Raw genomic sequence first — 22,997 nt, 5'->3', positions numbered from 1 at the left:
ATAATCTAATCTCCTAAAAGACTATCAACATCTGGGATTTGAGACCATTCCTTCCTCTTTGCCCCAGAGCAGCATGAGGAAAGAACCCTGGTAAGCCTGGCTGTTTGCAGATTCACCATTTTCCCTTTGCGCGATCTCTTGTGGTCTCCTGTAGGAGTGGGGGTGTGGGGAGGAGGGAGAAATGGTAGCTACAGCTTTCTGGGCTGATGACTGTGGATGGAACAGTGAATGCTGATCCTGGTCCTGGATCTCAGTGGGTTTCCCGAGCAGTGTGAGAAGTGGACACATAAACAGGAGATTACAACACCGTGTGAACAGTGCTTTGAGAGGGCAGCCGTCAATTACAGTGAATATTGATCACGATTTCTGGTTGAGCAGAACCTTCTGAGCACCCTTAATATTTTGGGAGAATTTTCAGCTTTATAGTTCCAACAGCCTCAGGTAGAACCTTGAGAACCTGCTTCTTCAGCCTTCCTAAAAACTGCGACTCAAATCTTCATTCTGGGCTCCACCAATCAGAACAGTTTTTATAAGGAACCAGCTGGAAGTGGTTCCTTATAAATTGAGAGAGACTCTCTGTGGGCTTCACTGTGGAATGTGGGGGGCAGTGGTGACCTCCCATATTCAGGTGTGACCAGGGAAAGTTCACAGTCTAGACCTTAGGTCTGTGGGAGCAGAAGTGGTGGGAGCAGTAGAGGTGAATCTGAGATCAATGCAAATTACAGCATCCAGTTTTCAAGGCAGCAGCAACCATAGCAGCAGTCTCTTCATCAGGCCATTTCTATGGTGTAGTTTGGAACTTTTTCCTAGAAGCATAACCTTGAACCTGTTTCTTCACTTTTCAAATGATGCCGTAAACATCTGTTGCTTAAAACAAAATGTACTTACTGACACAGGTGTATCAAACCCAGATGTTAGGGCTCAAAGTGACCTCCCTGGAGGAAGTAGTGTCTAAGCAGAAAGCTAAGTTAAAACTTAAGCAAATAACAAGGGTGATAGTAATACACCTGCAGGTATAGAACACAGATTATGAAGACCAAGAAGCCAGAAAAGACTTGATGGCATCCCAGAAATGAAATAGTATCAATATCAGTGGGGAAAAAAAGGAAATAAGATTAGGTAGTGAAAAGTGGTTAAATCTTGTAAACCACAATAAAGGTATTGATAAAAGGAAGATGAATGCAAACTCTCTAAAGGGTATTAACAACGAGAGTGATACGTTCAGATGTTTAAAAAAGAATCTCTACGACTGTTGGAAAAAGCAGTACTGAAGAAGTGGAGAGTGGGTGAGAGACTGTAGTTGTAACCTAATCAAGAAAGAAGCAACATGGACTAGGAAGTGGATGTGGGCATAAGAGTGGATTAATTTAGGAACTGTTTGGAGCTAATATAAAACAAGTCATGGTGGGCTTCCCTGGTGGCGCAGTGGTTGACAGTCCGCCTGCCGATGCAGGCGACACGGGGTCGTGCCCTGGTCCGGGAAGATCCCACATGCCGCGGAGCGGCTGGGCCCGTGAGCCATGGCCGCTGAGCCTGTGCGTCTGGAGCCTGTGCTCCACAACGGGAGAGGCCACAACAGTGAGAGGCCCACGTACCGCAAAAAAAAGAAACAAAAACAAAAAAACAAGTCATGGTGATCAATTTGTTAGGTGTGTTGAAGGAGGGAGAGGAAATAAAGTAGTTACCCAAGATATTATTACCATAGATTATTAGGTACTTAGGTGGTAGTTATTGACATTTTTAACATGGCGGGGGGATGAATCAGGTTTGGAAAGGAAATGACCCTTTGAGTATGTGATCACGTGCAAGCCTATGTGATACCAAGTGGGGATGGCTTATGGGCTTGGGAGAGAGATCTGGACATGCATTACAGTGTCTGTCTTCATGTAAATAGTAATAGAAGGCATCAAGTCTTCATGTAGGGTGAGGAGGCTATAAGGAGAATATGGGGCAAAACTCTGATGAACATAGACCTTCTTACGTGGCCAACGGAAGAGGATTTTGGAAAGTAGGTGAAGTAGCTGATTGGCAGTCAGGAAGTTGGTTGTCCCAGAAGCCAAGGGAGGGAATTGCTTTACGAAAGTTGGGTGGTTAGGGGAGGTCAGAGAGAGCGGTTTCTGTGAAATGGTAAGGGTACAGCGAGTGGGATTGCAGTTTGTGCCTGACCATGGGAAATGCATGAACACAGGCACTGAATGTTGATGATTTTTAAGAAGTGTGGCTATTGAGTTGAAGGTAAAAACACAGCTTTTGGAGTGGGAGTGTGGAACCGAATGTAGTATATAAAAGGGTTCTATTTTTTCCCCATTCTTTTCTTTCAAGAATGAGATAGAATTGAATCTGTTTAAAACCTGATTGAAAGGACCCATGTAAAGGGAAAGAGAAAAAGTGGAAATTAAAGAAGAGAATAGGGCATAATAAATTACTGTCTGCATTAAAACACTCTCTAACCTACTTTCAACCAGTATGATTGGAACTACATACCACACAGTCTGCAAATATGGAGTTTCTTATAAGAAAGTTTTAATAATGAAATGTATTTGTCTTTCTAAAAATCCCATAGAAATGTCCTAATGCAAAAAAAGTCAAATTATTTTATATATGCCATCTTGTGATATAGAAATATGAAATAAATTGTAAAATGACAGTAGTAAAGAATTGTGTTAAATTGTCAGTCTTCAATGGAGTAGCATAAAGAAAAAAACATATAGTTTTAGGCTGTAATTAAAATTCATGACATCCAGTTGGGGACTGAAACCACTAAGACAATATAAAGATTTTTTTCTAAAGTCCAAAACCTCACAGGTATCCTCTAAATTTCCAAAGGAGATGGAATATTTCTTAACCAGAGAATATAATTTTCAACAGGAACTTTGGGACCAAGTCTGCAGCTTGCTGATAAGAAGGACAATGAGTGGTACAGCTAAAAGTGGTTCCAGGGAATATGAACTACTTAAATTGAGCACAATATAAAATCTCAGACTATGTCAGCGCATCATAAGAAAATTATTTCAGAATGTATATGCAGAGGAATTTAGGAAATAAGGTTGATGTAATAGGGGAACGGACAGAATTCAGGAGTGTAGAATAAGGTTCAAGTATCTTAAAGTGATGCCTCTATTGTCCAAATATTGCCAGTGATGTGAAATAACTTGAAGCAGTAGTGTGACTGTGAAATTGGAAATGAAATCAAGTCCTTCCTTTTTATAAAGTAAATACATTCAGAAAGGTATACTTAACAACATGAGGAGTGAGTTCCTGGGAAAAGTAAGGTGTTCAGGCTAAATACAGGATGGTGTCATCAAAATCATTCTGTGTTTAAAATGCAGTTACTCAACCAGCATATGTGATCTGCATTTGTTCATGGCTTCCTTGGTGGAGGTTTAAACTAACACTTGAGTAGAATGCGATCTTGAAACATTTCAGCGTCCGATACAGCTAGTAGTTGAGACATGCTTCAACTAAGTCCTAGAAATTTAACCTAGATAACTATGCTGCTAAAATGTATACATTACCAGAAATAATAGTGAGTTTCAGGAAGGAAGGTATCTAATTATTATTTATTATCAGGAGAAAATCTCTTATTTTCCCATTCCTCATTTGAGCTTGTATTCAAATTTACGTACCCTTATGAAATGATACACTATTTTATATCTAAACTGTTGGTTTCAAGAGCTAACTTGTGAACACAGATATACAAATTTTACTTGTTAAATTATGTCATCAGAAATGGTGGAATAAGGACCTATAAAAGTTATCTCCTTCACAGAAGACTTGAGGACAGTGGCAAAGCTTGACAGAATCAACATTTTCAGGTATCTGGAAATTAACCAAAGGCTTATGATAATCTGGGGACCATTTTGTTTTCAAGAAGGACAGCTGAATCTCTGTAAAAAAAAAGTGAGTTTTGCAGCATTTTAATGTGCTTTATTTCCATCCCCCCTCTCCAGCAATATGGTATCCTTGAAAACTAGGAAAGAAACCCCCTCTAGAGGAGTAAAAACAGAGCTGAATGTCTTTCAAAGTCCCATTCTCAGAGCAGTGCTATTATTTGACCTGATAGTGCCCTGGAAAATCTGCTTTCAAGGCCTGTCAATTATTTGACCTGACTTAGTATTCACTACTACCAAACGTAAAATAGATAGCTAGTGGGAAGCAGCCACATAGCACAGGGAGATCAGCTCGGTGCTTTGTGACCACCTAGAGGGGTGGGATAGGGAGGGTGGGAGGGAGACACAAGAGGGAGGGGATATGGGGATATATGTATAGCTGATTCACTTTGTTATAAAGCAGAAACTAACACACCATTGTAAACCAATTATACTCCAATAAAGATGTTAAAAAAAAAGAAAAGCACAACCAGGCAGAAAGAATAAAGATGGAAAGGAAATACTACAGATGTGAATATCAGAAGAACTGGAAGTGGCTATGCTTGTACCAGCCACAATAGCTGGACTTTGAGACAAAAACTGATACTACAGACAAGGATGGAAATTTTATAAGGTTAAAAGTGTCAATCTGTCAAGTAGACATGACAGTTATAAACATAGGCAGTGCTAAGAGGGAAATTTATAGCTACAAACAACTCTATTAAAAAATAAGCAAGATTTCAAGTCAGTAACCTACTCTACCACCTTAAGAAGCTAGGAAAACAAAAACAAACCAAAGCAAGAATAAGGAAGCGTTAGAAATGCAAATTCTCAGGCCTCAGCCCAGACCCAGTGAGTCAGAATCTCTGGGTTGGGGCCCCACAAGCCCTCCAGATGATTCTGCTACTCAATCCCATGTGAGAAGCCCTGCTCTAAAATGACAATTTCCAATTAACTTTAGCAGACATAAGTTTATTTCCCCCTTATCACAGCACTGTGAATTGGGCAACGGTTTTTCAGAGTTTCTAATTTATAAATGACAAAACTGGGGCTCTGTGGTTTTGTGATGTGCCCAGATGGACGAGCTGGGATTTTGGCTGAATCTGTGTCTGCTGGGCCATTGTTCTTGGTGTTATAAATCAGAGGCTCACAGAAAGATGTAGTGCGGTTCTCAGTGAGTCTGGCATATCCCCCGCATTCCTCTAGAAGCCCCACATTTTCTAGGTCACTCTGTTAATTCTGTATGCATTCGTTTTTGTCTAGTAAGTTTGTTTCCTCAGAAAAGGAATAAAGTGATAGATGCATAGACAGATAGCCATTGGGTATTAAATTACTACATCTGAGATATTGAATTTTGATTAGAAACTGCTCATTATTCTAAATAATTTTCTATTTTTGTTTTTCCTTGTGATTGCCTGTATTAGCATAGCAGCTTAACTGGTGTAAAAAAATATTCAATACTCAGTTGCTTAAAAAAATGGAAAATTTTGTTCTCTCAAGGCACATCCCAATGAAGGCTATTCAGCCTATAGATTTCCTTCTCTGGTTCAAGGCAGCTGCTCTAAAAATTCTCAGTAACTCCCAGCTAGTAGAAGGAAGGGGCAAGACATGCATATATATTCCTTTATCAGTGACCTAACCCAGAAAGAGTGGTCATATCCATGCTGCTCCAATTCCATTGGCAAGCATTTTGTCACAGGGCCACATCCAGTTGCCACAGAGACTATGAGATGTGGTCTCCAGCTGTGGGTATGTCCTAAGCTCAAACTCAGAGGGGTGGATGGATGTTAGTAGAAAATGTAGCAGTCTCTAACATCGCTTGTATTTCTTAGGTTAAATAAGTTGTTTCAAGGTAATTCCACATTTGACTCTTTTTCTATCAAAACCTATAGAAGTCAGTATTTTGGTTAAGTACTATTTCCTAGCTACCTTTCCAGTTTGAGAGATTGAAAACAATCATAACTTTTGAGTTGCAAAGAACAATAGAAATTCCCGAATCCATCTGCCTCATCATTTGGGTGAAAATCCTGAAACACAAGTGGAGAAGAACATTGACAAAATTTACTTAGTCGATAGCAAAGTTGGGTGAGCATCTGTGTGACCTGTCTCCTAGATGTGGCCAAGGTTTTTCAGTTGCCCATGTTGACATTTCAGAAATAAGGATTTCAGAATATTCAGAAATAGTCTGTGGAATATGTTCTTTGGAGGGATGAGAGCAGATAAGGGAAGTAATTGAAAAATCCAGTGTATGAGAGTAATAAATGCTGTAGCTTTCAGAATATAAACCAGAATGTATGATTTCATTTCCTTTGAAGTTCAAGTGTAAGCTCCTTTAAAACACTTCTCTACCTTACGTCTTCAAGGAAAAGTTCACAAGAACTTGTTGAACAGGTCAGTTACATAATATTTTGCATTGTTTTGGCTAAATCAGGAGGGGTGAATATTTTTTAGCGATGACACTGCACTTATTAGTCACACAATTAGGTACAATGTGTGGTAATTAATATAGACTATACTTGATGTGCTGATTTTTCTTTTTCACTCTTTGCATAAAGTGGTGCTTTTTGTAACCAAAACATAGCCTAGTAATTTCAACCAATGTTATGTAGCTGTCGTATTTACATCACTATGTAAGTTATGAATTCATATCTCCATTAAAGGAAAAACATGATTTCTGACCTGAAGCATTCACATTTATTTAAGACATTACAAGTTCACAAGTAAAAACATATATTTAACTCTTTCGTACCCTCCTATAGTACACTTATTAATTGAGGTCCTAATGGCAATTGTGTGCTAGGCTTGGTTTTTTTAAAAACCTTTAAGCACATAATGGGGAGAGTCCAAAGATTCACTGCTTTCTAATTCAACTGATGTTTTTGTAAGTTATTACCCAGCTGCTGTTCATTGGAGCAGGTGTTATAAACCAGGCATGAAATGGTCAAGGTTGAGTTTAGAACTCAGCAAGTCAGTGTAGCAAAAATGTGAGTACAGCCCGTCAGTCTACTATTTTTTAAATGCCCTGAGCAGTTCAATGTAACTGCTCTTTTTTTGAGTGTTCTCTGCATGTGAGGACAGTGCCAAGTGTGAAGGTGACGAAGAGGAGAAGGGCATTCCTGTCGTGCCTTCCAAATCTCGGGCAGTAGCACTCCTGTTCATGTATTGTGTCCTAAAGTTCTAACTTTACCTCTCAGAATTCTAAACATGTGCAAACATTGTTTACTAAATATACACGCCTCTGAGAAATTTTCAAATAATAATAGTAAAAGTAGAGGAATGTATCAATAGTGTGAAAATCATTATTTCCAAATATTTCATGAAAGTGTGGATGAGTTCTAAAATAGCATGTCTCTGACAAGACTAATGCTAATTGAGAAAAAGAAGAAGAAGAAATAAGAAGAAAGAAAGGATTAGAAAAGAGATAAGGCCATGTAGAAGTCACACAGAAGATACGGAAGATATTCCAGCAAGGAAATTTGCACTAATATAATTTTAGTTCTAGAGAAATAGCATTACGTCATTACATATGTAAGTTAGTAACATTTCAAATTCATGTCTGTAACACGATTTTTTTATTTTTTATTTTTTTGCGGTACGTGGGCCTCTCACTGTGTGGCCTGTCCCGTTGCGGAGCACAGGCTCCGGATGCACAGGCTCAGCAGCCATGGCTCATGGGCCCAGCCGCTCCGCAGCATGTGGGATCTTCCCGGACCGGGGCACGAACCGGTGTCCCCTGCATCGGCAGGCGGACTCTCAACCACTGCACCACCAGGGAAGCCCTATTTTTTAAATAATGAGAAGAATGCTAAGGGTAGTTGAGGTGAGCTATTAAACCAGTTGAAATTTATATACATCCTGCCTCACTGTAAAGATATAGCAATAACTACCAAAATGAGATTATATAGATAACACTGCATTGAATAAACATTTATTAAGCATTTGCCACTTATAAGATATTTCAGATTACTGAGACACACAGATGGTTAAGATGTAGTCTGTCTATTTAAAATCTCAATCCGTAAGGCAGATGAAGACTGTACAAAATGCAAATCATGAACCCAGATAAGAAGTAAAAAGTATGAGAAGAAAGGTTCAAAGCATGGGCATTAAGAAAAGCTCCAGACATGTTTGATAAAACACTCAATAACCCAATTTAGACGAAGCATGGGCCCTGGTAGGGAAGCAGTGGACCATTAGTTTGGAAATGGATGTTGCACTTAGGAGTGTCTGGAATTTTTGTTTGAAGAATACATATGTTATTTATTAAACGTTAAGGCTTATGAAAGTTTTCAAGCAGCAGAGTAACATGATTAAAGTTGTATTGTAGGTTATCTTCAGTGGAGAAATATTTATGGGAACTATGCACGCAAAAGCCATATGCAGAGCAGTTGCAAAAACCATATGCAGAGCAGTTGCAATTTTCCAAGGAAATATTAAGAGGTGCCTGAGTTAATGTGGTAGCAGTAAAAATGGAAAGGGGGAGTTAGATCTTGATGGGGCATGGGGTGTAGGTAGAACCAACGAATTACCTTTCCAGAGGAGGTGGACGTGGTGGAGAGAAAGAAAGCAGACTGAGATTCAAGGCCAAGGGGTCTTTGATTAGAGTGAATCCATTAAACCATATATGGACATCAAGAGAAAGACTATGATTTTTGGAAGTGAGTTTTGGAATATGATTTTTGGAATATGACTTGGAAGTATGGTAAAATTTTATACCTTAACCCACTGTATAGCACAGGGAGCTCAGCTCGGTGCTCTGTGGTGACCTAGGTGGGTGGGGTGGGGGTGGGAGGGACGTCCAAGTGGGAGGGGATATATGTATACGTATAGCTGATTCACTTCACTGTACAGTGGAAACTAGCACAACATTGTAAAGCAACTATACCCCAGTTTAAAAAAATGAAGGAGAATTTGGGGGTGAACGTGTAGAAGGAGAGAAAGAAGAGGTCAGGTGCATGAAAGCAGCCAAATAAAAATTCTCCAGAGAGAATGAGGCTACAGGATGATTAAAACCCATGCTTGTGTTACTTTGACAGCAGTTCCTCACTCCCCACCCTCCAGTCCAGAATATCACACACACCACTGCCCCTCCTGAAATTAAGGGAGTGCTTGCCCTCCTATTAGTGAAACCACAGTATCCCATGGGATTGAGAGACAGCCATGACGTGAACTATTTAAGAAGATGCTTGGCTCTATAGGAGACCATATGAATGTAAGTTTCAAATGAATGCCTTGGGTGTCAGATGGCAGGAAATGGGGTTCATTCCAGCCTCACATGGAGGTCAAGGACAAATAGACTCAATTTATGCTATGGATTTCCACTACTTTTACTTTGTAGACACTAGTGAATGCAACTGAAAATTAGACTATGGAAAGTAAGAGTATCAGAATTGGGGGGAGGATGAGAAAGTGATAGCAAATGCTATAAAGGGCAGTGGGACCTACAGTGGTGGTGAAGGACACGGGACATTTTTCTGCTCAGTTTCAAGGGAAACAATTTTATTTGTTTATCTGTTTAAGGCTGTGAATTAAAAGACAACCCATTGGCTTAAAATTCATAAGCTATTGGCTGCTTTCTGTGTGGCATCAAGGTGTTTGCCTGATGTGAGTCCCAAATAATGAGGTCTATATAGAGAATGGTATTATCAGAAGTCTCATTTTGTAGATAAATAGCATAGATCCCAGAGGTTAAGCCACTTGCCCCATGTCACACCACCTTGTAAGTGACAAGGGCAGGACTCACACACAGAACTCAAAGCTCTCACACTATGAGAGCCTTGCTTTGGACTCTAATCTAAATGTGCTCTAGTATGGAGTCCACAGTCTATAAGTTCAAAAACTACATTAGAAAGTTAATTCAACTCTCACACTTGAAATCTACTCCTCTTTACAATAAGTCGAATCAGTGATTAGTATCTTTATAGGTCCATAAATCATAAAGAGTGACTATCTTGTTTTTCATGCTATTCAATAAAATATTTTAGGAGGCTACTTTAAAGGAATGAGGGTAGATGGTACACAGTGACTTCATCGTCACTATTTTATGCATCACCTTTCACACATTCAAAGTAAAATTTTAAGCTTTGTTTATGTATAGACTGCCTTACAAATCAACATGGAATTTTGTGATAATATAGCATTTTTTATGAAGTAGTTTGTCTTCAGTTCCTTTTGAACTTCAGAGTATCTAGATTCTTTAGATTTTTTTTTTTTAATCATTGAAACACAAAGAATGAACCGTACTTTCTACCAAAATCCTATAAAAACCCCCTGAGGAAATCTTTAAAAATTTGACAGTTTAAATTTATTTGAATTCTGTTTAGCATTCATCACATTCACTTTTACGCTGCAGTGTAGCATAGATTAGGTTTCAAATCCCAGCCCTCCATGTTAACTGTGTGATCTTGAGCAAGTTACTGAACTTTTCTGTCCTTCAGCTTCTTCATCTTAAATGAGGATGATAATTATACTTATCTCTAAGGGTTCCTATGAGGATTAAATGAGTTAATCAAAGTAAAACATTTGGAATAATGTCTGGTAATGAAAAGATAAATCAGTTGATCTAAACCTAACCAAAACTGGCACAGACATCAGAATTACCAGTCAAATATAGTCAGTTACTCTAATTGTACTCTATATTTCAAAAAAATTAGATAGAGACACGAAAAATATTTTTTAAACTCGATGAAAACTACCATGTGTCAGATGAAAAATGCATTGGTTGAGATTAATGGTAAATAAGGCATTTCAGAGTAAAAGATTAGTGAATTTGAAGACCTGGCAATACAAACTGTCTGAAATGAAACAGAGGGTGAAAATATAAGTGAATGAAAGTTCAAAAGAGCCTAGTAAAAGGTGAAACAATTTGAGTTGCTTAATACAAGTGTCATTGAAGTCTCCAACAAAGAGAAGAGGGGGCAGAAAGAGTATTTGATAATGTAAAGATCAGTTACTTTCTAAATTGGATTAATGCAAAAGAAACACAAAGAAAGAATCAGAATCAAATTGATTAAAAATATTAATAAAGAAAAAGTCATAAAAGCAGTCCGAAAAAAAGGCACATTATATGTTCAGAGGAACAAATATAAGAATTACAGCAGATTTCTCATCAGATTCAAGTCATAAAATGTTGTTCTTTGATCACAGTGAATTTAAATTATACACCAATAATATGAGGCTCTCTGGAAAACTCCCCAGTATTTGGAAACTAAATAACACATTTATAAGTAATTCATGGTTTGAAGAAGAAATCAAAAAGAAAATATGAAAATATTCTAAACAGAATGAATAAGAAAATACAGTATATTGAACGTGTGGGATAACACTAAAGCAATTGAGTCAAAATTATAGTACTATCTGCCAATGTTAGAAAAAAAGAATATTCTCACCTAATGACCCATTTTGTACCTAAAGCAACAGGGAAATAAAACAAACAAATGTGCCTAAAATTATTAGACAAAAGAAAATAATCATCACAGTAGAAAACGTAGTAGAACACTATAGAAAAAATTAATGAAACCAAAACTGGTTGTTTGAGAAGAAAAAAAAAATGGTGAAATTCTGGTCAGACTGATCAGGAAGAAAAAAAAGAGAAGAGACACAAGATATCAGGAAGATGGTATTATTAGAGAACATATCTACAAATATTAAAAGAATAATAAGAAAGTATGATGAGAACATTTTTGCTAATAAATTCAGTAACTTAGCTGAATGGACAAATAGATAAATAACATAAAAATACAAACTTTGAAAGTTCATTCAAGAAGTAATAGATAAACTGGATAGTCCTACAGCTATTAAATAAATTGGATTTGTACTTTAAAATGTATGTTACTTTCAGGACCTAAAGCATCTTTGGTGAAATACTCCAAAGGTTTAAAGAAGTAATAATACAAATTATACATGTGTTCTTCTAGAAAATTGAAGAGTTGGGCAAACTTACCTACTTGGAGGCCATATTATCCTGATACCAAAGTCAGACAGAAGCACTACAAAAAAAACAAAACTACAGATCAATATATCTCTTGAATATAGAAACAAAAATTCTAAACTAAATTTTAATAAATTGAATCCAATAATACATACAACAATAATATATCTTGACAAAGGGTGTTTAATCCAGTAATTCAAGGTTGGTTTAACATTAGAAAATCAATTGATATAATTCACCATATTAACAATCTAAAGAAGAAAAAATACTGTGTTATTCTCTCAATAGATGTAAATAAGCATTTGACAAAATCCAACATTCATGTCTGATCAAAACGCCCTTCAAATTAGGAATAAAAATTTACTTCCTCCCTTACTCAACTTCATAAAACGCACCTATGATAACTGATGTTAACATCATGCTTACTCATGAAAGACTACCTGCTTTCCTCATGATTGGAAACAAGTACACCCATTTTCACCATGTCTAGTAAACACAGGTCCTATCCAGTGCAATAATTCAAGAATAGAAAATGAATGGCATATGGATTGGAAAGAAAGAAAGAAAACTCTGAATTTATTCACAGATGACATAATCATGTATGTAGGAAAAAAGAGGAACTTATTTTATTTATCTATTTTTTTTTTTGCGGCACGCGGGCCTTTCACTGTTGTGGCCTTTCCCTCTGCGGAGCACAGGCTCCGGACGCGCAGGCTCAGCGGCCATGGCTCACGGGCCCAGCCGCTCCGCGGCATGTGGGATCCTCGCGGACCGGGTCACGAACCCGCGTCCCCTGCATCGGCAGGCAGACTCTCAACCACTGCGCCACCAGGGAAGCCCGGAACTTATTTTAAAAGCTACTAAAACTAATAAGTGAGTGCCAGACTTTGAAGTCAATGCAGAAAACTCAGTTGTATTTTTATATAATTTCAATGAACATTTGGAAATTGAAATCAGAAAATAAAATATATTAATATCAAAAAGAAATAGTTAGGTTATATTTAATAAAATACCCTTCAAAACTTGTATGATGAAAAGTATAAAACATTACTGAAAAATGTAAATAAAGTCTAAATAAATGGAGAGATATATCATGATCATGGGTTGAAAGATTAAGTACTGCTACCACCCATTAATTCTTCACATAAGTGACAATCCCAATCCCAAGCAAAATCCTGATCTAAAAGCAAATTTGGTAGAGAATGACAGCTGTTATTTACATTTATGCAGAAAAGGAGAGAAACTACAGTGAAGAAACTATTTTGAAAAATACAAACAAATTTGGAAGACACATACTACCTGATTATTAGGCATATTATAAAACTACATCAGTTGTAGCAGTGTGATATTAGCATTAGAATAGACAGAGAAATAGAGTAAAGAGTTTAGAAATAGAGCACATATATAAGAGCAATTAATTTTTGACAAATGTGCTGCAGGAATTCAAGGGACAAAAGGGTAGTTTTCTCACGCAATGATGCTGAAACTATTGGGCAAAAAATGGATCTCTCCCTTAACTTTTCAATTTATAGAAAATTAACATTAATCGTGTCATTGACTAAAATGTAAAATTGGAAACAATAAAGCTGCTAAAAGAAAAATAGGAGAAATATTTGTGTTTCTGGATTGAGCAAAGTTTAACATCTATCACACAAAAAAAGTCACTAACTACGAAATAAGAAAACACAATAAACTAAACTTTGTCAAAATTAAAGATTCCTTTCAAAAAAATACTCTTAAGAAAGTGAAAAAGTGAGGAACAGACTTGCAAAACACATATCTTATATAGAAACTGCGCTCAGAATATATAACAGACTCTTCAAAAGAGAAGGGAAGAAGGAAGATGGAGGAAGAAGATAAGAGAAAGAAGGTGGCACAGAACCCAACAGAACGTGCACAAAATATGTATCTGCAGACACTTCACTGGAGATGCTCAACGTTTGTCAGAAATTAGGGAAACGAGAATTAAGACCACCATGAGAATCCACTACATACCCACCCTCTTGAGTATGTTTTTTTTAAAGAAAAAAAGAAACCTTACCACATTACATGCTGGAAGGGTGTGGAGCAATGGAAATTCTCGTTCGTTCCAAGTGTGAATGTAAAATGGTTCAGCCACTTTGGAAAACTGTTAGCTTCTTATAAGGATGAACATTGCTTACTCTAAAACCCAACAATCCCACACCTAGAAATTTATCTGAAAGAAAGAAAATATGTGTCTGCACAAAGACCTGTCATTTAATATGTAGAGCATTTTATTTATTATAGCATTTTTACAACCTAAATATCCATCAACTGGCAAATGGACAAATTATAATACATTCATACAATGAAACAAAACTCCACAATAAGAACTACTGATATATGCAATAGCATGGGCGAATCTCCATCATCCTGAGTGAAAGAAGCCAGACACAAAAGGCTATGTATCATACGACTTAATTTCATGGCATTCTGGACAAGACAGAGCCACAGGGGCAGATACCAGATTAGTGATGCCAAAGACTGGGGATGAAGGGAGAGGACTGACTGTAAACAGAAGGAAACATCTGGGGTGACTGTTGATGGTTACATGACCTACTGCTTATATTTGTCAAAACTCATCAAGATTTACAACTATAAATGGCAAATTTTATTTTATGTAAAATTTACCTCAATAATCATTCCTAAAGTCTATGATTTTGGAATTATTTCACATGCATATGTTTCTGAAGATTCAAGGTCCTCACTATCACAAACCTTACTTTCACTTGCATTCTGGTGTTCCAAAATGATGGAGGTACCCACAGCCCTGGTTGTGCCCAAGGAGGCATCATATGCAAATTTCTTCTCCCATATGTTCTAAAGTACTTCAAAGTGGTTAAGACACCTGCATCAGAATAAATCGAGATGTTCATTTAAAATGCAGATTCTCAGGCTCTTCCTCAGCATCTGAATCTGAATCTGTAATGGGTTCTAGAACTCTGCAATTTAAATCAACATCTGAGGTTATTTGATGATCATTTGCATTTGATGACCACTGAGCTTGGGGAAAGACAAGCTCTTTTCACATGTCTTAGCGACCACGTGACATAGTGATAGGATGGGAGAAGGGAATGATCACATGTGAATCTAGCTCTCTGCCTCGTGTGGGGTCCAGTCTCTGTTCTGACATTAACTAGCTATGTGACCTTCCTTCCGATTTATCTCCTCTGTGCTGCATCATTGCCACTTATGAGGACCAAACAGGAGTTTTGAACATCTCCAGTAATCCTTCAACTCTACTGTTGCCTTGCTCGTGATGCAAAAATCTACCAACTCTGAAAGCTAAGTCACACAGATATTTTACTAGACTAAGAAAACTAAACTTAAAAATCTGTCATTACGTGGATACATTAAGGCAATGTTGAAATAAATAATAGCAATAACTCAAGTCATCTTTAAACCTCATTTTTTTGATTTTTGTGTTTTTTAGGCTTAAATAACTCAGTTATTATTTCCACCCTTTCTTTAAATTGTACTTTTCCCCCAAAATTATTTATTAATTTATTTATTTTTGGCTGCATTGGGTCTCCATTGCTGCACGCGGGCTTTTTCTAGTTGCAGCGAGCAGGGGCTACTGTTCGTTGTGGTGTGCGGGCTTCTCACTGCGGTGGCTTCTCTTGTTGTGGAGCACGGGCTCTAAGCACACAGGCTTCAGTAGTTGTGACATGTAGGCTCAGTAGTTGTGACTTACAGGCTCTAGAGTGCAGGCTCAGTAGTTGTGGTGCACGGGCTTAGTTGCTCCGCGGCATGTGGGATCTTCCCGGACTAGGACTCGAACCCGTGTCCCCTGCATTCGTAGGCAGATTTTTAACCACTGTGCCAGCAGGGAAGTCCCTAAATTGTACTTAGGGATAGCCAAATAAACTTAATTTGAGTTAACTTCAAACATTTCATTTTGGAAGTTGATGTATCAGAGGGTTGACAAATCCAAGAATTCTTTAAACATCCTCTATAATTTAGGTTTATTACAGGTTAATGTGAAGTAGTGACATCCAGTGGCCAATTAGGTAAAATGCAGAACAAGTGAACTGCAGGAAAACACAACATGTAGACAAGAATGATTTTTCCTTGGAACTATAGTACAATTTCAAAGAGAAATCAAACTCTTTATATTGTTTCTTTCAGGGAATAATTTATCTGTTACAGTTTGCAATTAACTGTACAAGTTGCATGCCTCTTATTTTATCCTTTATATTTCACATCGACATTTCAGCATAGCTTCCTACAAAACCTAGCATACTCAGCCATTCAAAATTCTGATTTTTATTCTGTTCTGTACAAGTTCTCCCATCTAACTCTCCCCCTACCCACTGATCAAAATGAATTTCCCAGAACACATTCTGTTTACCAGATGGTCAGGGCTATTCACCTATGGGAGGCATGAGTTCCTTATCTGGCAAAGAGTTGCTGAGCTGTCCTCAGTCACATGACTCCATCTCTTTTCCCTGCTCTCTGCTTCTATCTCCAGAGCATTAAAAGCAGGTAGAAACTCTGAATTGAATATATCCTGTTTGACCATTTGTTTACAACTACAGCTTTGAATAGGTCCAGTTAGTACCTACATAAGCATTTTGTTTCACCTGTACAACAGACATAGATGAAATTATTATCTATCACTTTTTTTCTCTCAAAAAAAGACAGTATTTCACTTTTGCATGACAGCATTCTTTTGGAGATGTTTTTTTTCTTCTCAGGTAGATAACAGGTTGGGAAAAGAAAGAGTTATTGTTACAGAATCCCATTGACTCTTCTACAAGAAAATGTCACAGTTTTACTGCATAATGTCCCAGATGTGCTGCAAAATATTCTGGCCACTATATAACTAAAACCTTGGAAATATGAAGATAACCTTTCAAAAGAGATTAGCCATTAGTCAATATTAATTTGTAAACTATTGGAGACCTTATAAATATACCAGATAAAATGCTGACAGATATTTTAACAATCAGTAGAGATACCCCTTTTTAAAATAATTGGGTTTGATTAGATTAACTATTTTGAAGTTGGGTTTTAACTGTGTAGCATGAACTATATCTTTATAATTAGCATATTTAAGTAGACATGGCAAGAATTATAAACAACTTCTAGATATAAAATGTAAAGGGTAAGTAATGTTTTTAATGTTCTAGTAAAATGGTTCCTTTTATTATTTGTACGTTCCTATGTAATGTGCATTTTGCATGTAAGGAATTGAATAATAGGGGAAGGAAGAATTTAACAATCTGTTTTTACTTAGGTGTTATACCTTTTGATCATTAGAATTATGTTACTTTAATATGCCATTTTTGGTTTCCTAGATACATTTTAAAGGTGACCAAAATGCATATTAAACAGAATAGATCATTTTTACACAGTGTATTATCAAGACAGGAAAAGATTGTAGTAATACTGGGAAGTGCATGGTGGAAAACAGAAACTTAAAGGCTTCTTCTTGGGAGTGTGTATTGTTGTAATCTTTCTGGAGGGTAAATTTGCTATATTTAAAAAACTTTCAGGTGCATACCCTTTGATCTAGCAAATCTACTTTTAATGTTTTATTATGGAGAGGAATATATATATATATATATATATGCATGTATACATAGTTGATTCTTATTATTCCTGGTACTTGTGTTCTATAAAGCTGCCAGAGACACTGGATTAGTGAACATGGCCTGGTGCTTTTAGGGGAAACATGGGGTTAGTTTCCTGCGAGCCTTTGGTCACAACATTATCATCAAATGATCAATTACATGATCTTGCTTTATGTGTGTTTCAGCTTAAAGACACTTTATTTAATATATGTTGTTGATTGATTAGCACTTAACGCACAGCCAACAACAACACTGCAACTCAGGCCTGAATGAAGCTGACCTAACATGTATTTTCTCTGTGAGGCATATCACAGCCTCCTTCCACTTAGGGACCCTAGAGGGCACTTTGCCACTGGGCTTGGGGTCCCCAAGAAAGTGAAATTGCATAAAATTGAGAAAAACATGTTACTAAACATACTGCAAAAGGACACTTGTTTGCATATGAGAACTGAAATTAAAAGGCAGAGCACCCTTTATCTGACCTCATCTGGGACTGTGTGGGGGGGGCAACTCCAATTCCCAGCCTCCTGTGCATATACGCAAATGAGCACCTGCAAGGTTTGGTTTTGGGGTTACACATAAATTTTAGTGAGTAGATGAACTGGCAAAATGAAATCTACAAATACTAAACGTTTGCTGCAACATATGTACATTTATATATATATGTGCATGAATATATAAAGATGTGCATCACAGTATTACCTATAATTTTAATACACTATAAATATCTGAAGTATAAAAGTTAAATGCGCATTCCCTGAAAATACTACCCAAAATAGCATGTTGAAAAGCAACGTTAAGTTACAGGGGACCAATGCCTTGCCAGAGCCTTAGTATCTGGGAGATGGGACAGCGAAGCATGATATTTTGAGTTTGTAGAGTTTGGTTTGAAGTGGAAATTTCAGTGCAGTCTTGGTGGGATTGGGAGAGTTCCATGATGTAACAGTTTAGGGTTAGTACAAACACAGATGTGGGTTTAGGGGAGAATTTTTTGAAGGAAGTCTTGAACAGTCATTTTATGGTTCCTGTAAGTTTAGTCTAGTATCCCTTTATAAGGATTTTCAGAAAATTCCTGACACACAAAATAAAGTCATTATATTGGCTTTAAATCATATAATATATACATTATACATCCTAAAATCATCACATGGGCTTGGACACTGCATCCAGGTCATCAGGACTTGACTCTGCTCAGACAGGCTCCCTGTCTAATAGCTCCCAGATCAGCGTTCTTAGATTTACACCGATGATTTCTCCTTGTATAAAATTGTGTTTCACATCCAATGGAAAAAAATTAGCAGATATCTCTATTTACTAAACTCTAGCATTTCTTTAATGAGGGAGATGGTTTAAAACCCACAAATCCTACTTCAAGTGTGTCAGTGATTTAAATGACTTGCATGTTTGAACAGAATAACAAGGTCATGACCTTTATGAGAATACGAAATTTCACCTGGGAAGTTGGAGCAACGAGTAGCTGGTGACCTGTCATTTCTATCCTAGAAGGGGCTTCCCTTGTCTTCCCAGGGTTCCCTCTTCTCAAATCTACTGTAGCTGGGCCTCCACTGCATACAAGGGGGCCCCGGTCACACAGCCAGATGTCTCTACAGCCCCCTAAGTTCAGAAATGAGGTTATTGGTGCATATGATCCGTATGAAATCTATAAAAGTGGGAATAAGCAAGTTGTGTCCTACACATGGGTCCAGTGCAGGACTCCAAAGGGAACATCTTGTGAAACAAGGAGATGACGTGATGGAATGGGGCAGCTGAGAGGGATCTGGAATGGTGGGTTGAAGTGTGAGATTTAATACGCTGCATGTTACTGAAGTACTAGGTTATTACACACGCTCAATTACCAGTCCTCCGTGAAAACTGAACAGGTACTAATTCCTTGATCTGACTCTTCAGACAAGTACTCTTCGATCAATGTCCTCAGAAGTCCGGCACCCTCCAGTAGTAGGTACAGAGGGGGAGCTGCCACTGTGCTGGGGGTGAAATGCAGGTTGAAAACTCCCAGGGGTCCCATCTTATTTTAAATGCCCGTTTAATTTATGGACATGGGCCGTATATTTAACATTCTGATTTTACAAACACAGAAACGTGGACATCTTAGGATGATTTTTTAAATGGTGTGGGATTAGAACTAATACAAGGAAATGTTAGTTAATTAAAATGTTGTGTAAATAATTGTGCCTTTTTATACCAATCTTAACTTTTGTTAAAAAGGAAATGGCTAATTTCTCAGTTTACAAGGAATCACTAAAGTTTAATTTCTTAATTTTGACCACACCTAATGAAATCAAAGTAAGGGCCTTAGTATCCTACTGAGATCACCAAAAAAATAAGTATTCACCATTACCCTTAATAACATTCCTAACATAATATCTAACATTTGAAATAAAATATTCTTGATGATTTATTTAATATGAATAAGGACCTGGTGTGTACCACACGTTTTCTAAATGATTAGTGTTAATTCTTTGGGTAAAATTATAAAATAATTTTGGCATCATACTCCATGTCTCTGGAGAAAAGGACAAACTATGAAGAGCTCCATCATGACTGGGCAGGTACATAAAGAACTGGTCCTGAAATGGTCTACATTTTGATCTCAGTGGAGAATATTTATGGATAAAACTTCAGTGAGCTATACATTTACTGCTAGAGCACTTAGGTACTTCACATATCTGTGGTGTACTTAAATAAAATAATTAAAAATCATAGTATTGAATTTTAGATATCAGCTCCTTGCATCTTTGAAGACACCAAAAACCAGAGAAGTTAGCAGACACTTCTCAAGACTGGAGGAGCCCGGCCAAGACTCAAACCTGGCACTTCCAGCTCAGCAGCTGTTCTTATCTTCGCTCTAAATAAATCCATCCTGAAACAATCGACGCTGATTTTCCTTCCTTGGCAGAGACATTGAATGACAAAGTTGTCTTTCAAGCAAACACTAAAAACCTTGAATTAAACTTTGAATGATTTCTAAAGGCCTCATAAGATTGCTATACATACGTCGGTAAATCCCAAATAGTGACAATTTTCAGGACCACAGTATTCTGTGGGCTAAGTCCTCACCCTTACCTGACGTAGGTTGCTGAAACCCTAAACTTTATTGCATACTTGCAGTTATTTCTGCATCTACCACAGGACACTCGAATCCCTGGATTCATTTAAGTCGAGCAACTTGCATGTAAGTTATAGGCACTGTTGTTTGTCCTGGATATAGCACCACCTTTAATCCTTTTCAAGTAAAAGAAATCACACCTTTCTTAGTCCTTCTGCAATTATTACAGCATATATTTCCATTTTGTAATCTTTAAGAACTATTTTAAATTGTCTGCATTCTGGGTAATGATATTTAAAATCAGAAACTTATTTTTAAGCCATGAATGTTGAGTGGAACTTTAAATCCCTTAGAAGTGCTTGTGAAGTCAAGGTTTACTGTTAAAGTTAATTTATAATAATAAAGCTTGTAATGACCTACGTGTGCTTTAATCAGTTATGCTAATTTGTTTTCTTCTTCCTTAGCTTTCTCTAAGATCTATAATCCACTGGTTTTTACTTAAAATATTAAAATCATTCCATTAAAAAATTAATTTTCCTAGTTTATTTCAGTGTAGGAGTTATTTTTATATTATTATTATATAACTATAATAATATAGTTATTATTATATTCTTCCTGCATTTAATGAATAACTTCAAATTTTAGTTGAATGATAAATCACTCCCCAAGCCCTACAATTTGTATAGCAGTCTAAGCACATGGCCTTTAGAGAACTTGTTGGCCCAATAAAACTGTAAAACCAGGCTCTTTTCCTAGGATATCTCATTTATTTTTAACTATGTAACTGACGGTCAGAGAGATTAGAAAACATGTGCAAAAAGCCAAACAGTAGACTCAGGATCAAATCTAGACAGTCTGACTCTGAGGTATTCACCTTTATATCCTGGGACAAGTAGAAAATAGATGGTGTGATCATCATGCAGAAGAAAATACAAGTGAGTTTACCTTATTTGCTAAGAGGAGATGGTAGGAAATGCTTTATCTAAGGCCAGCATATTTGTACCTGAAACACAATCAGCAAGATAACTTCATTACCTCTCTATCTCAATGTTCCCATCTTTGAAATGTTCTGCTCTGAGACAATTTCATCCACAAGTTTTCAGACTCAGGGAAGTTTGCCTGAGAGATCGGTGGCGTGTTCGGACTAGCAAGCACTCCGTTTTCCAGGATATTATAGGGCCCTTTGATACGAATTTCACTAAGCTTCCCTTCTCTGATGTTAGTGGCAACATGACTGGCATCATATTGATTAGGATGTCACTGTCCCTGGCATCTCCTTCAGAGATGACTCCCTCTTATATTCTGTAAATTCCCTTAACTTTCAAGGACTAACAGGCTTCTACCTCAGTACCAGCTGGCTGAGGATAAAGGGGAGTGTGTAACACCCAGCCTGCTCGTGGGAGAGCCACAGTACGTTGTTCTAGAATATTACGGTAGGAGGGCACCTCCCATGTAAGGGGATGTGGTGCTAGTGGGCATCTATGTCCACTTCCTTATTAGAATATTCATCAGATTGATTAATGTACGTGCACTTCTTCTGTGTTTTTCTTTTTATATAGAAAACATAAATTTGTTTAACACCGAGCTGTTTAAGTGGTACCAAAGATCAAAACAGTCAATTCAGTGCATCAAGACGTAAAAAGAGAAAAATTAGGTCAGAAAACGACAAGAGCAGACAAGAGCAGAGTCTTCTAAAATGCAGTTACGGAGCTCAGGGCTTGTTCTGGATTCTTAGCAACAGAACATAACCCCCGTGAGACACCTGTTCGGTCCCTGTAACATCTTGACAGTCCTAGGAATCAAGAAACTCACTTGCTGACATGCACACTTTTCCCTACATAAATCGGTCGACTGCTTGTTTTTATTGAGTCTTTTTCTCTCTTCTCTGGCAAAAAGCCTAAACTTAGTTTGGAAAGAATTGAAGAAATGCTCCTCAAACAGTTCCAGACCGAGAAATAAGTGACTCTGACTAATTACACAGAGCCTGTCGGGCAAGCGGCTGACCTCCGCCCAGAATACTGGTGCTCAGATGAGCCTTCTGACCCGCGGCTGGAAATACAGCCAGCCCTCTGCTGCTCTCCTTGCAAATGCCACCCATGGCAGAAGAAATGACTTTGCCTGCCCAATTTGCTATTCCACTGCAATTTCCCCCTGGGTCTGCTCAGCCAGTTCTTTTGTAAGCTGTGATTTGAGGAAGGCACATATGAGTAACTGTATGTCTGGAGGGAAAAAAAAAGTGAGGACACCTTTTTACTTTTTTTCCCCCTATTTGGTCAAAGTGGAGTTTCTTTGACTTTTCAAAGGGGCTGATGTGTGTGCAGTCCTCTAATTTTCAACACCGCGGTCACTGCACTCTAGTGTGAATTTAGCCGAGCTGTATCACCCTTGTATTTGCACAGTCACTTAATGTGTCCCATAAAGCACGACAGGAGCTTCCTTTGCAGAGCTGTTACGTTTCCAGGTAATGGGAGTTCTTCTTTCTGGTGCTATTTAAAAGATATCCATTTCATAAAAGTTGGTAGTTCATCAGTGTC

At 37.6% G+C, this 22,997-nt stretch overlaps 1 long non-coding RNA gene across 1 annotated transcript in view; it reads left to right on the top strand.

The window, feature by feature from the left end:
* The window catches only part of LOC141277488 (uncharacterized), a 104,375-nt gene extending 84,108 nt beyond the window's left edge, over window positions 1-20,267 (top strand). Inside the window, exon 3 of the long non-coding RNA XR_012328964.1 lies at window positions 20,134-20,267. This is a non-coding gene — a long non-coding RNA (uncharacterized lncRNA). The remainder of the gene's footprint in view (window positions 1-20,133) is intronic.
* Window positions 20,268-22,997: the final 2,730 nt, after the last annotated feature.

This window comes from Tursiops truncatus, chromosome 21 (genome assembly GCF_011762595.2).
Source record: "Tursiops truncatus isolate mTurTru1 chromosome 21, mTurTru1.mat.Y, whole genome shotgun sequence".
In the NCBI taxonomy this organism is placed as follows: domain Eukaryota; kingdom Metazoa; phylum Chordata; class Mammalia; order Artiodactyla; family Delphinidae; genus Tursiops; species Tursiops truncatus.
This window is presented reverse-complemented; position numbering and strand designations above follow the sequence as displayed.